This window comes from Macrosteles quadrilineatus, unplaced genomic scaffold, assembly GCF_028750875.1.
Source record: "Macrosteles quadrilineatus isolate MER2022 unplaced genomic scaffold, UCM_ALF_1.0 Scaffold_5__1_contigs__length_97177068, whole genome shotgun sequence".
NCBI classification, from domain to species: Eukaryota; Metazoa; Arthropoda; class Insecta; order Hemiptera; family Cicadellidae; genus Macrosteles; species Macrosteles quadrilineatus.
This window is the reverse complement of record NW_026542598.1, coordinates 41,629,268-41,642,767: the sequence shown is the minus strand read 5'-3', so window position 1 is coordinate 41,642,767 and position 13,500 is coordinate 41,629,268. Positions and strand designations below refer to the sequence as shown.

Sequence of the window (13,500 nt, the reverse complement as noted above, 5' to 3'; positions counted from 1 at the left end):
GGTTGTTGCAAATCAAAATAGTTGATTAAACAATAACAAATGTTTGTTTGTTTATGTCGACAAAACCCATTACATATAGCAAACATTACTTTTGCAGAGTAATGGTATACAGTATTTCATAGAAAATGAGTCATTACATATTATTGAGACCATGTTTAAAGTGCGAGATTTATACAGCACGTTAAAATGGTCGAGAATATGTATAGACCCAATTTCACTGATGTTTTGGACGTTACTTTTCGCTACACTAAAAATACTATAATTTGTTTTCTTAATTAAATCAGACATTGGATACTTCTTTATTATAGTTAAGATATTGAGAAAACTCGAAGCATGTTTTAGGTTATGCCTTCAATTTAAAGTTAATAATTACTTTGGTTGTAGAGTTTTGGTTGTTGAAAATTGAAACAGCTGACAATACAATAAAAAATATGTGTTAGTTTACGTCAGCACAATCCAAAAATAGTAAAAACTACTTTCGCATAGTAAACAATGTAATTATGAAATTTAGCAGGTAATAAACATGTAAGAAAAACAGTTAATTTCACAGTAGTGTAACAAAAATATATTTTTTCTAATAGCTACATATTTTAAAGTGTATACAAGAAAAGTATTTGTTTAAACAACATTCTAGCACATGGAATAGTGTATTAAACTTTATGGATAGTCTCCAATAACTCTTGAAAAAAAATTTTGTGTTTTAGTGAAAATTCGTGTAAAACAATAAAACTATAAACAGCAATGCAGGGACTGAGTGTTGCAACAATACTTTGAATTATTCACGAAGAAGCAGAGACTTATGTATAACACATTCTTGCCTCGAGGAGTTTATATAAGAATGTAAAAACTTTGTGTTTTTCACCCTAGAGTGTCATGGCACAAAACGCTGATCTTGGATCTGTAAAATGTAGTATAAAAGCGTTAATACTTAACTATATTCAATTCCTGGGGTTAAATGTGTTGCTCCTTTGAGCTAAATCTGAGCTGAGTCTGAATGTAAGTTGGAGGCAATCGTCAAATAGTTTAAACTTGAATATGAGTGATGGATTGGTGTAGAATGATATGAGACGATCTTTGTAGCTTTACTACTGACTTAGATCAGCTGTTTCTGCCAGGATTATTTATTTAAAGCCCAATGATCAGGAACGGCTGGGTCCAGTTCCGAACCATAAAAAAGCTACTGACTTTTCTCAAGATCGAACCGGTGACATTTTAATATTGCTATTGAGCATCTTAACCACTCAGAGCTACCCAGCAAGTTCAAAACATCTAAACATACATGACAATAGTTGAACCAGAACTTTTTCAGTAGTATTAGGAAATTAAAAAAGGACGGATCACAGCTTTAACTTCATCTATGTGTATCCTCATTGAGCACATAGAAAATAATTTTTAATACAAACTACTAAAGAGGAATAATATATTTCGTACCTAGGGCCTAATTGGGGTTTTGCCGGCTAGGGATAATTTTTTTTAAGTCCGAGACTATAAGTCGAAAACTTAAAACGATCGAGAGCCGCAAAACCCTTTCGGTCCGTGGCGCGAATACTACTTTTCACCACACTATACTAAATTGTAAGAAATACATACAATAAATGTGCACAACTACATCTTTAAGGTTATGTGAAGAAATCTTGAAGCAATCAGCAAAAATAATAAATATTTACTAAGCCGCGCTGACAATAAAACATGTTTGCTGACAATATGGATAGGTTACTGCTTGTGTATTTGATATACATTAATGTTTTAAGTAAATAAGCGAACAGCAGTTTTTCGGCCCCAGGGATGTAAAAGCCTGCTCGGTCCCCAAATGACGATGACACCTGGCATGGACAGCAATACGTAGCTTTCAGCCTTTAATTAACGTTTGTAAAATGGCTAAAAACATCATAGTGTTGTGAAAAATTAGTTATAGGGAATCAATTATAATATTTAATTTTCCAGTGTGGTTTTGAAATATGAAATTACTCCCGGGCTTATCTGCTAGAAGAAGTGACCAGACCATTATCATAAGCAACCTGTATTTTTGCCAGCAACTTCGCCGATTTCATAATGTTCCAAGTAAACTTGACAGGCTTATCATTTGGAAGTTTGCCAAAAAGGCTGAAACTTCTCTTTATCTTTCGAAGAATTTCAGAATATTTTAGACATAACCATTTAAATAATCACCAGCCTGATTATTATAAATTACGAAAACAAATTATAAAAGTACATACCTGAGAAATACGAGTTGAAGCAATTTGTAACAGATTCTTCTGTTAATAACTTGATTATTAATCATATGAATTTTCACCTTATCCTAACTAATACTAATTTAATACCATTCGTTATTACCAAGGAAAAACATGTGGTTCGATTCCACTCCAAACTGTAGGTTCCTTAGTTGCCATTAGCTGTATGGGCTATTAATTAACAGCCGTGTCTAAGGAACATGTCGGCCTTAGTCACTAACAAGACTACAAGATCGCGCCACTCATCCTACACTCATCCTTCACTCATATTTGGGTTAAAATGCGCACATAGTGGCGTCCCCATCTTAAATAATTGATGATGGATAATTGATTGATTGATTGAATGATAATTAATTGATAACAGTTGAATCTGTGGAAATATAGATTATTTCCCCAGGACTGGGGAAAATTTTCTATAATTTTATAAAAGTAATAGAGGTTAGAAATAAATATCTCCCTAAAATGAACATCAATATTATTTAAAATCCCTATGAATTATTTCCAAAACGACAAAGAGAAAAAGAATATATATATAAAAGTGTATTTAATGTAATTTAAATGTAATAGTTTCCACACCATCGACTATGAACAGGATTTCATATCTTCTATTACCACTCACTTTTGATAGTAACTATTACTTTCCTATGTAGAACCATATATTTGAAATCAACTCAAATCTATGACGAAACCAAACATACGCTCGCCAAGTCCAATAAACATGGAGCGACTCCTTGAAACCGATGCAGACATCAAAGTTATAAATTGCGCTGATTTCCCCCGAGCCGCTGAAAATTGTTTCCGCCACCAGTTAAATGGTAAGATTGATTCTTGAGCAGCTCTTTGCGCTCACTTGCTGGGAAACTTTGCAAATTTGTTACATTTTACAGTATTTTTATTCCATGAATTTTCATAATACTCAAAACAAAGGGGTTGTGAATGTACGGTTATGGCTAATTTACACTACTAATTTTATAATCAAAAGGTCACCGATTCGATTTTAAGAAAAGTCAGTAGCTTTTTAAAGGTTCGAAACTGGACCCAGCTGTCCCTGATCATTGGGCTTTAAATAAATGATCCTGGCTAGTGAACCAGCTGATCTTAGTCAGTAAAAAAGCTACATGGATCATCTCACAACATTCTACACTCATACTTCACTCATATTTGGGTTGAAATACGCACCTAGGTGGCGCCCCCATTTTAATGATTGATAATTTATATATGTAATCCGGCAGATATTTTTCAATGGGTAGGATAAATTGTATAAAAACATAATATTTCCCCATTTTCCTTACAAGCTTTTTAAAGGGCTTGAAAAATAAATTGTTTAGTATATTGAAGCGTTTCTAAAATGAATGTAAATTAAAAATTTCTATGTTGTTCTTATGGAGAATAATTAAACTGATTTAGTTTGCTTGTTTATGGGTGTATATTTTGATCAAACTTAGCAAATGTATTTATTTTATAGGCCTACTAAGCTATTAATATTTGTTGTTGTTGTAAAAACACACTTTGTTGCCTGTCTCCGTAGCAGCAAAGCTAGGTACGCTCTAAACCAAATGTTAAGTTATACCTCAGAGTAATTTTATTACTCTGAGGTTATACATAGATTTAATTGAAAATCCAATGAGGCAAATATTTGCTTAGTCTGCAGGTATGCTGCAGGGATATTTTCTGTCATAACACAATGATTATCAATTTTGTGTAAGGAAACGGTCCATACCCTGATATTGGTAACATATTTTTAAATGTTATCATGAATTCATATAATGACAACATTTCATCTAAGTGCATAGCCATGCTTGGGATTGAACCAACTATAACTCGGCTGTTCAATTTCAATACTGGATTGATAAAACTGGCGTACTTGAATTTCTACACCTTATTTCGTCTGATCCGTAATTATTGTGTCAATACTAAATCTAGCTTTTTCAGTTTCATCGCCAACTAAGAAATATTTATGACGATTGAAAAACGTCAAGCTGCCCGGCTGTAACAAAGGGGTGAAACAAAACTAGACAAAAAGGACACGAACTTGTAACATGTTAAGTTTGGTGAACAAATTGTGGTCTTGTAAGCCTATTAACCATCTTACGCCGGAGACAATGTTCGGAACATCTCATGGGACTAATATCCTTATTAGGTCTAAACACGACTCGAGGGAAAACACAATGTCTCCTTCGCAAACTCAACATGTGTTACAGGTTGGGTAAAAACTTGCATTTTACCTTTATACGATTGCCTAAACACGTTAGATTTACTCTTGTCATTCTTGTGTCTATTTTTAATTCTGCATTTTGCCAAAGCCGTGGACTATGTAACAGCTGTTTTTTTGTGTTTTTTTTTACATTTAAAAACATTATAAACGAGAAATTGAAAAGTGCCTATATCATAAAATATATTAACGGCATTAAAATTATCAAATAAACTGTACTAGAGGTCGTCCAGTGGTCAAAAACTCGACCAAAAATATCGAATGTACAGACTATTCTATATTCGCCTCACGCTGTAAATAAAGTATGTAGTTGGAATTTGTTTTGATTTGCTGTTTATATTTCGTTGTTATTTCGTTACCATGATGGCAACCCATAACGTCCATGTACATTTTTTGAAGTTGTCAAATTCATTTTTTGTGCTTATTTTTGAGCCTATTTTAATATATAAAGGGACACAGGAAAATATCTTTCCAACAGCATGCGTAGATTTTCCCTGCGATGCACACGAGCTGAGAAAAAAGGTTTTAAAGAAACATGCTTGCCTATTAATATATAGATATTGGTGGGATGAAATAAGGAATACGCTATTAAAATAAATCGTATCGTCTTGTTAAATCGGTTATGATCCTACTGAAGCCGAGTTTATCCCGTTCACACATAAGTGGCACATCGGCATGTACCGTGGGATGCTCTTCAGACAATTGGGTCTATATTGTCCTTAATCGCTGCTGCTCCAGCTTGTCTAACATGCCTGGGAATGTCTACATGTGGCCTATAGCTAGTATTACTACTATTGAGTAAATATTTTAACAGTATCATTTTAGTTTGTTTGTGTTGTTTTCCAAAGCTAAACCTTGTAATTTAAAGAACCTAGCTACAACCTGTAATTCAAAAAGTTTTTAAGCTCTTGGTTTTTTTGTTTGCATTTCTAGAAAAATTAGACTTCACTAGAATTAAAAAAAAAAACTGTTTTTTTTTATATTTGAAGTTATTTGTCAACAATAACAATTAAAGTATAATTTTTCGTCATATTTTTAGGATACAGGTATTTTTTTCAAACGCAACCCAAATTACAAGTACCAAGAGACATCTTTTGCCAAAGCAGACCATCAGTTGGCATCCAGTACTTCGGTTCCAATCAGCTGATATGTATTTTTACGTTGTTTCCTACATAGTTTAGTGTTTCGGGGAATTAATCGTTTCTATGAAGAATCAACGTGGGGCCAGCTCAAAGTATATACATATTGGTCCTACGTTTGTGTATTTTCTACAGATCCGGAAGTCCTAAAATGTTTAACAAATGTAGATTTATCTGATTAACCTCACAATCGAATGATTATTTCAAACTATTCTTATCATAAAACCAATGATTTACTTTTAATGTATTCTTCTACAATAAATACTCTTTGAACTTGCTAAAACACATGTTGAGTCTTATCCATATCCCTTATACCCATGAACTTTTAAGAAAACCACAAGTCACGTCCCTCATAAACCATATACTTAAAATGTTCGTCATGACGAGAAACCTTGCGCAAAACTATCCATTATTTCATAAATTTCCCTTTAAGGTTGTAACTCCTTTCTAAAGGGAACTTTCCATATACCTAATGTTAAAAATACCTCAGCTATTCTTATTTGTTTGTTATTCTTTCAATTTATTACCTTATTAAAATCAGGTTTGATTGTTTGTATACTGTAACTGCATTCTGTTTGGTTTATTTCAGCTTACCTTAACGAATCAATAGTTTTAGCGAATTTCCCTATAGGGAAGTAGCTATTACCGTAGGTCTCATGGTAAGACTTAGGCCCGGGACCGATTTACTTTTTCATTTTAATGTCCCCAGAGGCCAAAAACACCATTCGTTCAAATTTTTATATATGTATATATATATATATATATATATATATATATATATATATATATAAAGGTATATATATAGATTTATATATATATATATGTGTCCGTGAACACGATAACTTGAGTAATTTTTATCCGATTTTGATGAAATTTGGTTTGAAGGTGTAAGGCGGGATAAACTTGAATGAGTTCGCGATCCAGCATGATCGGACCATGGGAACAGGGTTTTATAGGGGGTTTTATGGGGTAAAAATGGGTTTTTCTCACTTTTTACCCTCAAAACACAAAATTTCCCAATTTTTCTCTAAACCTTCTTAAAGAGCTTAAAAAAACAAACAATTCAGTATATCAAAGTGTTTTTGTACGGTTATTGGTTACGGAGAAAACTAAAAAAATGGTAAATTTAAAATTCCCATGTTATTTTTATGGAGAATATTGTAAAATGTTGAAGTTTGCTTGTTTATGGATATATTTTGATCAAAGTTGGCAAATTTATTTATTTTATAGTAAGCTATCAATATTTTACTAAAAACACACTACTTTATTAGTTTCCTTGTAGCAGCAAACCTAGGTACTCGTTAAACCTAATAATGTTATTTAAATAGATCAATTGAAAATCAATTCGGACAAATGGAAATTCGCTTAGACGGCAGGTTTGCTGCGGCGGGGGTATTATTAATACTTATGAAGTCAAATGGGGTGAAGGGTGAAGCCCGTGGGTAACAACTAGTTCACAATAAATACCCAATAAATCCTAACCTTAACAGTGCAGTATGCATATCAGCTGATCGCAAATTGAAGTTAAGAAACCCGTAATGCTAAATTATGACCTAATTTTGTTTCTTAACAGTGTCTCTCGGTACTAGTATATTGGGTTGTATAAAAATCACTCCAAATGATACAAACCCTGTGATATTTTTTATTTTTTAATTTTTTTTATTTGGAGAACTGGTGACTGGCTTTGACAATGAGCGATTGCTCTTGCGTGAAGCCCAATGTTGACGCAGCTGTTGTGATTTTATTGCCATTTTTATTTTATTTTCATTTAACCTACGCAACTTTCAATTTAATATCAATCATTTATTTGGTTTTACCGCATTTATACGGGATAGTAATATACTAGTTGATATTTTTACCACTGTTGACGTTTTGTAAACCCCGGATATGTATGATTCATTTCTAACTATAGTGTCTAAATAATGACAAAACGTATTATAGCCAAAGTATAGCTTGCAATATGCTATGGCTTCTGACTTATGTTGTTCCATAAATAAACGTTAAAACATTCTCTTTAGCTAGTTGTACAGAAATCTACTTACTTATACTTATAGGTTTTTGAACGCAACCCAAATTACAAATAACTAAACACTATTTAGACACTTTTCAACGACAAAAACCAGCTTATATGATGGTTTTTTTTTTTTTTACTTTATTACCAATCAGCTGATATTAATTATTGCATAGATATCTATGAGTTTTATCGTTATTGATAACTTATTTTAAATGAAACCCAACGTGGATTTTTCACAGCTCAAATAGTGTATGATATCATAGCCCAGGCAAATTAGACATATGCTCCCCAAAAAATCTTCTAAAGCTGGAAAGTGTTTTAATACCTTTTGGGGGTCCCAAATAAGACTCCTGTGAGTTTGCGACGGATTCTGACGTCTGCTAAAGTTTTGGGAGTCGAAAAACTATGAAAATTTTGCACTTTTTTCAGTTTTTCGCTTATAACACCTAAATAACGAATCCTAAGGAAAGTTTTGTTCAAAGCGTCTTTTAGTGCATTAAATTCCGCGACGATTGATGTTAAATACGTCAAAATCGGCAGAGCCGTTTAGCCGCTGTAGCTTTTCAAAGGGATATTTTCATCAACATGGCCAAAAGGTTGATTATTTGACCAGTTTTCGGCTTACAACTCCTAAACGACGCATGCTATACAAAAATGCACCCGTAGTTAGTTTGGAAAACACAAAATTCGGCGTAGAATTATGATTATGAATTACTAGATAGTGGTTTATTCCATGGTTATCGTCCAGAGGTTTATCCAAGAATGTGTGAAGGGGGTAGCAAGCCCCCCAATGTAATTTTAAATCTAATATTGTTATCTGGGGTTACAAACAATCTAGGATTCGTCCTAAGCTCCCATTTATACGATCCCATCTCTGAACACTCCAAAATGGTGTTAAGCGATTCTAATATGTAATGAGATACTACGGCGAGAAATATTTTATTAAATATAACAAAAATTTTATTTTTTAGCTTAAACGAAAGATGAAAATGGGACAGATGTACATAGTTTTACTATGTATTTAGCCTATTTAAAAAAAAACGTTTGGGAGTTTTCGTAGATTTTACCATATAACTTTTCTACTTCTCATCATTGGAATCTTAAGAATAAGGATTCATTCTTTGCTCTTATTGGTCTTGCCACAAATGGCGACATTCGGTACCATCTTTTTCCTCAGATATCGAATTGAGATAATCGTGCCCCTTGCAAGTCTTTCATACAGTAGTGCATTATATCCCTGCATTTCATAAGGAGCAAGATAATGTAAACCTTATTTAACATGTACACGATAGTCGAGATAGGTAAACGGAGTTGAGAAGTTCTTGTCGAACTGGTGGATTAACCGTTAACCCAATGGCGTTAATTTTCCATACCTATCTCTCTGAATTAAGTACACTTTTAAATGAGGTCTAAAGGATTTGTGGATGAGCAGCCCCTTTTGTTAGAATCAAAGTCAAAATTAGTTGAAAGTGTCTTCTAGAAGAGACCAACCCTCACTTGATTTTGATATTTTCTGCTCCCAACCATGTATAGGGCCAACCTGCTTCTGCAGCTTCGCCAAGCGTTGTAACCCGTCAGAACACAGTGAGATCTACATTGATTGGAGTAAACAGCATGAGTAGTTTTAGGCTACATGAATAGTTAGATTTTCGACTCTTCTACATCACGCTTTTTTCATCAAACTGCGCTAGTGGGTACGGACCTATTTTTAATTCAAATTTGATTCAAATTGAGGCTTGGAATTAATGTCGAATATCACGTGCTGACTGAGGGGGCAGATTCTTCATTAATCTTTGCTGTTGCCATCACAGCTCACAATTAAGGTCACCACTTCCTTTTATTCTGCACAGTTTATGGTCATTATAGGCTTGCCTATTTACGATTTTCTTGCAAGCTGTGCCTTTTCATTATGCTTTATATCTCGCGTTGATGCTATCATATGGGATAACTGCTGAGCTGATTGACAAGAGTGAACTATTCATACTATATGATGAATTTATTTTTGATCCCACTGTATCCGTGGAGTTTATATTGTCAACTTGCTGATAATATGTTGAAGAGGTGATCCCACAATATCCCTTAATTTGATGGGTAGCATTCACTGCGATGGGCCTGCCAGCGAACCATCGGGCTAAATCCCCACCATTGATTCCTCTATCTCGGATGAGCACTTACTTGTTCATAGGCCATGCTGCAGGATCCATGACGTCACACTAGTGGTTAGATTCACTGCCATATCCCCTATGTTTTTGTTAATTAGGCAGGTTGTTTGCCATATTTCAATGGTAAAATTTTAATCTTCGGAAACTTGACAAGCATCTGATCTAGTGCTACAATCAATAGCGGTTAAATGGTGAAGCCGATCATAATGAATTGGAAAACATTCTACGCAGACGTTTATGCTCTTCTAACTAACTACAGGAAAGTTTTTTATAGCATGCGTTAGAAGATGTAAGCCAAAAACTGAAAGATGGATACAGGGATAGATAGTTTATAATGCGTGGTTGGGATGAATCCTAGAATTTTCGGAACCTCAGACAACAATATTAGCCTTAAAATTACATAGGCGGTCTTACTCTCATCACACCTTATTAGATAAACCTCTGGATGACCATCATGGAATAAACCACTATCTAATAATTCATAATCCATTTAAGGACAGGATCTATGTTGTTACCAATTTTAGTAAAATTTCCCAACTTTAACTTTAATACTTTTTTCAATGAAATGGTGACCATACAAAGTAGGTAACAATCAATTGCCGTTATTGATTAATAAAAAAACATACTCAGAATTTTGTGTTTTCCAAACTAACTACAGGTGCATTTTTGTATAGCATGCGTCGTTTAGGAGTTGTAAGCCGAAAACTGGTCAAATAATCAACCTTTTGGCCATGATGATGCAAATATCCCAACTTTGAAAAGCTACAGCGGCTAAACGGTTAGGCCGATTTTGACGTATTTAACACCAATCGACGCGAAATTAAATGCACTAAAAGACACCTTTGAACAACATTTTCCTCAGGACTGGTTATTTAGGAGTTATAAGCGAAAAACTGAAAAAGTGTGACATTTTCATAGTTTTTCGACTCCCAAAATTTAAGCAGACGTCAGAATCCGTCGCAAACTCACAGGAGTCTTATTTGGGACCCCCAAAAGGTATTAAAACACTTTCCAGCTTTAGACAATTTTTTGGGGAGCACACCCTATATTTGATCTAATTTGCCTGGACTAAAAATATAACTAAGTTTTTTTTATTATTTATTACAGATCAGGTTACCTTAAACTTTAACAATTCTATGAATAGTCGATGTTTAGGGCTGGAATCACACCTAGACACTTAATTTCAAACCTTGCTTGGCTTTAAACCAATGATTTACTTTTAATGCACAAGACGTACTCTTTGTGCGAAATCACCATGTTAAGTCTTATTCACAATTAAATCCCAATAACACTTAAACTGAAGAAAACTATGCGACAATGCATATCAACTGATTAACATTTAAGTAAAGAAAACAGGGATACCAAAAGCTTGTTTTTGTCGTTTTGGGTTGCTTAAAAAAACCCCGGTATGTGGAGGCAATATCTTCTTGGTAAACAGAATGGAATTTGATTACTGCAGACTACAATGATTACTGACAGAATATAACTTCAATAACAGTAACACTTACTACGAGATTTTCACTAAGCTATGTTCTCTTTTAATACATCACTAGCTATAACCAATCCCCACTAATGTAATAATACCATAGAAACCAAAATAAATGCACCAACAAAAAACTAATTAATAGGATTTTATGGTACGATATTTTAGAGTAGGTGGGAAGAAATCCTGAAACTATTTAGAGGTCAATTCATGGCCAGGGTTATTTTTATCCTGCAGAGCGGGTTGCGAGACTGACCACTTCCTAGTCGATAGTAGGAGCCATAAATATAAACATCGACCGCGGCAGTTCGCGTGAAGACAGCAGACTCGGTGTGAAATACCGCCTTGTAAGGCCACACTTTACAACTGATTGTTAACGATTACTGATCAAAATATGTTTAATATCGTGCATTTCAAACTGGTTGTTTTAGAGGAGAGTAAATGTTTTTAACAATCATATTCTATGCTGGAGAGGAATATTAACTTTATATGATAAGACACACACTTGGGTACACAATGAAAATTCTACATATCGTCTAACATATTCAACATATTTATATTTTGTACTGTACACATTTTTACAAGACGATAATAAATATAACCGACTAACTTCTGCGTTTGCAGAACCTTTAATAAAAAAAAAAAACAAAAACCATCCCAGCTGTGAAGAAAGATTTCAAATTTTGGAAAAAATCTGCTTTAGAACTACCACAAGTCATTAGATATTGAATAAGGAACTGAATGCCTACAAAAATGTAATCCAATGAATTCTTTGAACAAATTTAAATTTATAAAGGAAAGTGTAAATTAATGGGCAGATTAATCAAATGAACAAGTCAACCCGAATTCCGCCGGAACCAAACGAAATTAGTTTTCGAAACTGATGTTACCCAAGCAAGTTCATTATATTGATTTCCTTAGACTCTGATAGCGTCTGATAGTGACTAGTGTCACTAGAAATCGTTTGACATGTGATTTTATTTATAGACATAACCATCGACTTAAGTTAAGTCTTGACATGTTTATAAAAGAAGAGAATTATGTTGCCTAGAACGGCATAATACTCATATTCGTATATTTTATACTATTCGCTTAAAATAATATAAGAGCACAAGATAAAAACTTAACTTTGAAATACGTTAGACATTCTATTTTCAATCTAAGATCAAATAATGTTTCCCTAATGCTCAGCTAAGAATTTATTTGGATTTATTTCAATCATTTACAGAATTTGGGTTTATGGACATTTTTAATTTTAGTAGGTAAATCAAATTTTAAAAGCCCGATGAATTGTGTTGAATATTATTTTAAACTAAATACCCTGCCACGTCTCTTATTGTATACATTATCGACTTTCATAACATTATTTTCCTTAACTAATAAATCTAATTGTATTATTTAAATGTAATTTCAGATCTACTTCTGATGAGTAATGAAATGACTATTGAATACACCTATTCTAGACAAACATTAAGAGAAGATTTCTACACTGTCTGAGCAAGGACTTGCTGCCTGTAACTGGATCAGCAATAAAGTTGAACACACGAAACCCCATGTTGTTTGCTTGATATAAATAGTGGATTGTACTCTTAACCAGATTGAAAATCACAAGTATTGATATAACAAAGAAGCTCTGCTCAATCTTAATAGTGCTAGAATGAAAATCCCATTTAAGTATTGATATAACAAATAAGCTCCAAAATTTTGGAACTAACCTACATATGACCAGGATCCTTTAACCATTTCGATTGATAGAATGCAAATGTGTGTAGCCATTTATAGTAAACATAAGTGAATGCACCAGCAAAGTTTACGGTTGAGTTTCCACCTGTATCCGACTACACCTACGGATTAAATCCAATAATTAAGTAAATTTGTTTATGGATATGTTTTGATCCAATTTGGCACTCGTATGGGAATCCCGCACACCACTTTGTCTCGTGCGGGAAAAACCATTCTCGCCCGGTCCCCATTTTCCAGGAGGGTGGTCATTAATTTCGCCAACTGACCTTAAGTCAGGTAGTTGGGTATTCCTGAATTGCTCCAGCTACTCCAGGGAGCCCCCCCGATACGATCATTAACTGTGGCAAGTGGCAGCCCTCTTTGGCTGTATAATTGAATAGGTTAAATTAGCTTAAGTTAGGTTAGGTTAAGTTAGATTAGGTTAAGTTAGGTTAGGTTAAGTGAGGTTAGGTTAGGTTAAGTTAGGTTAGGTTAGATTAGCATGACACGTAAACAATGTTATTCATATTGCCAGCA

The 13,500-nt window shown here is 33.8% G+C and overlaps 1 protein-coding gene across 5 annotated transcripts in view; it reads right to left on the bottom strand.

Moving 5' to 3' along the window:
• LOC128994798 (potassium voltage-gated channel protein Shaker) overlaps positions 1-13,500 on the bottom strand; it is a 598,708-nt gene that overhangs the window by 505,125 nt on the left and 80,083 nt on the right. The gene's annotated exons all lie outside the window — the stretch shown is intronic.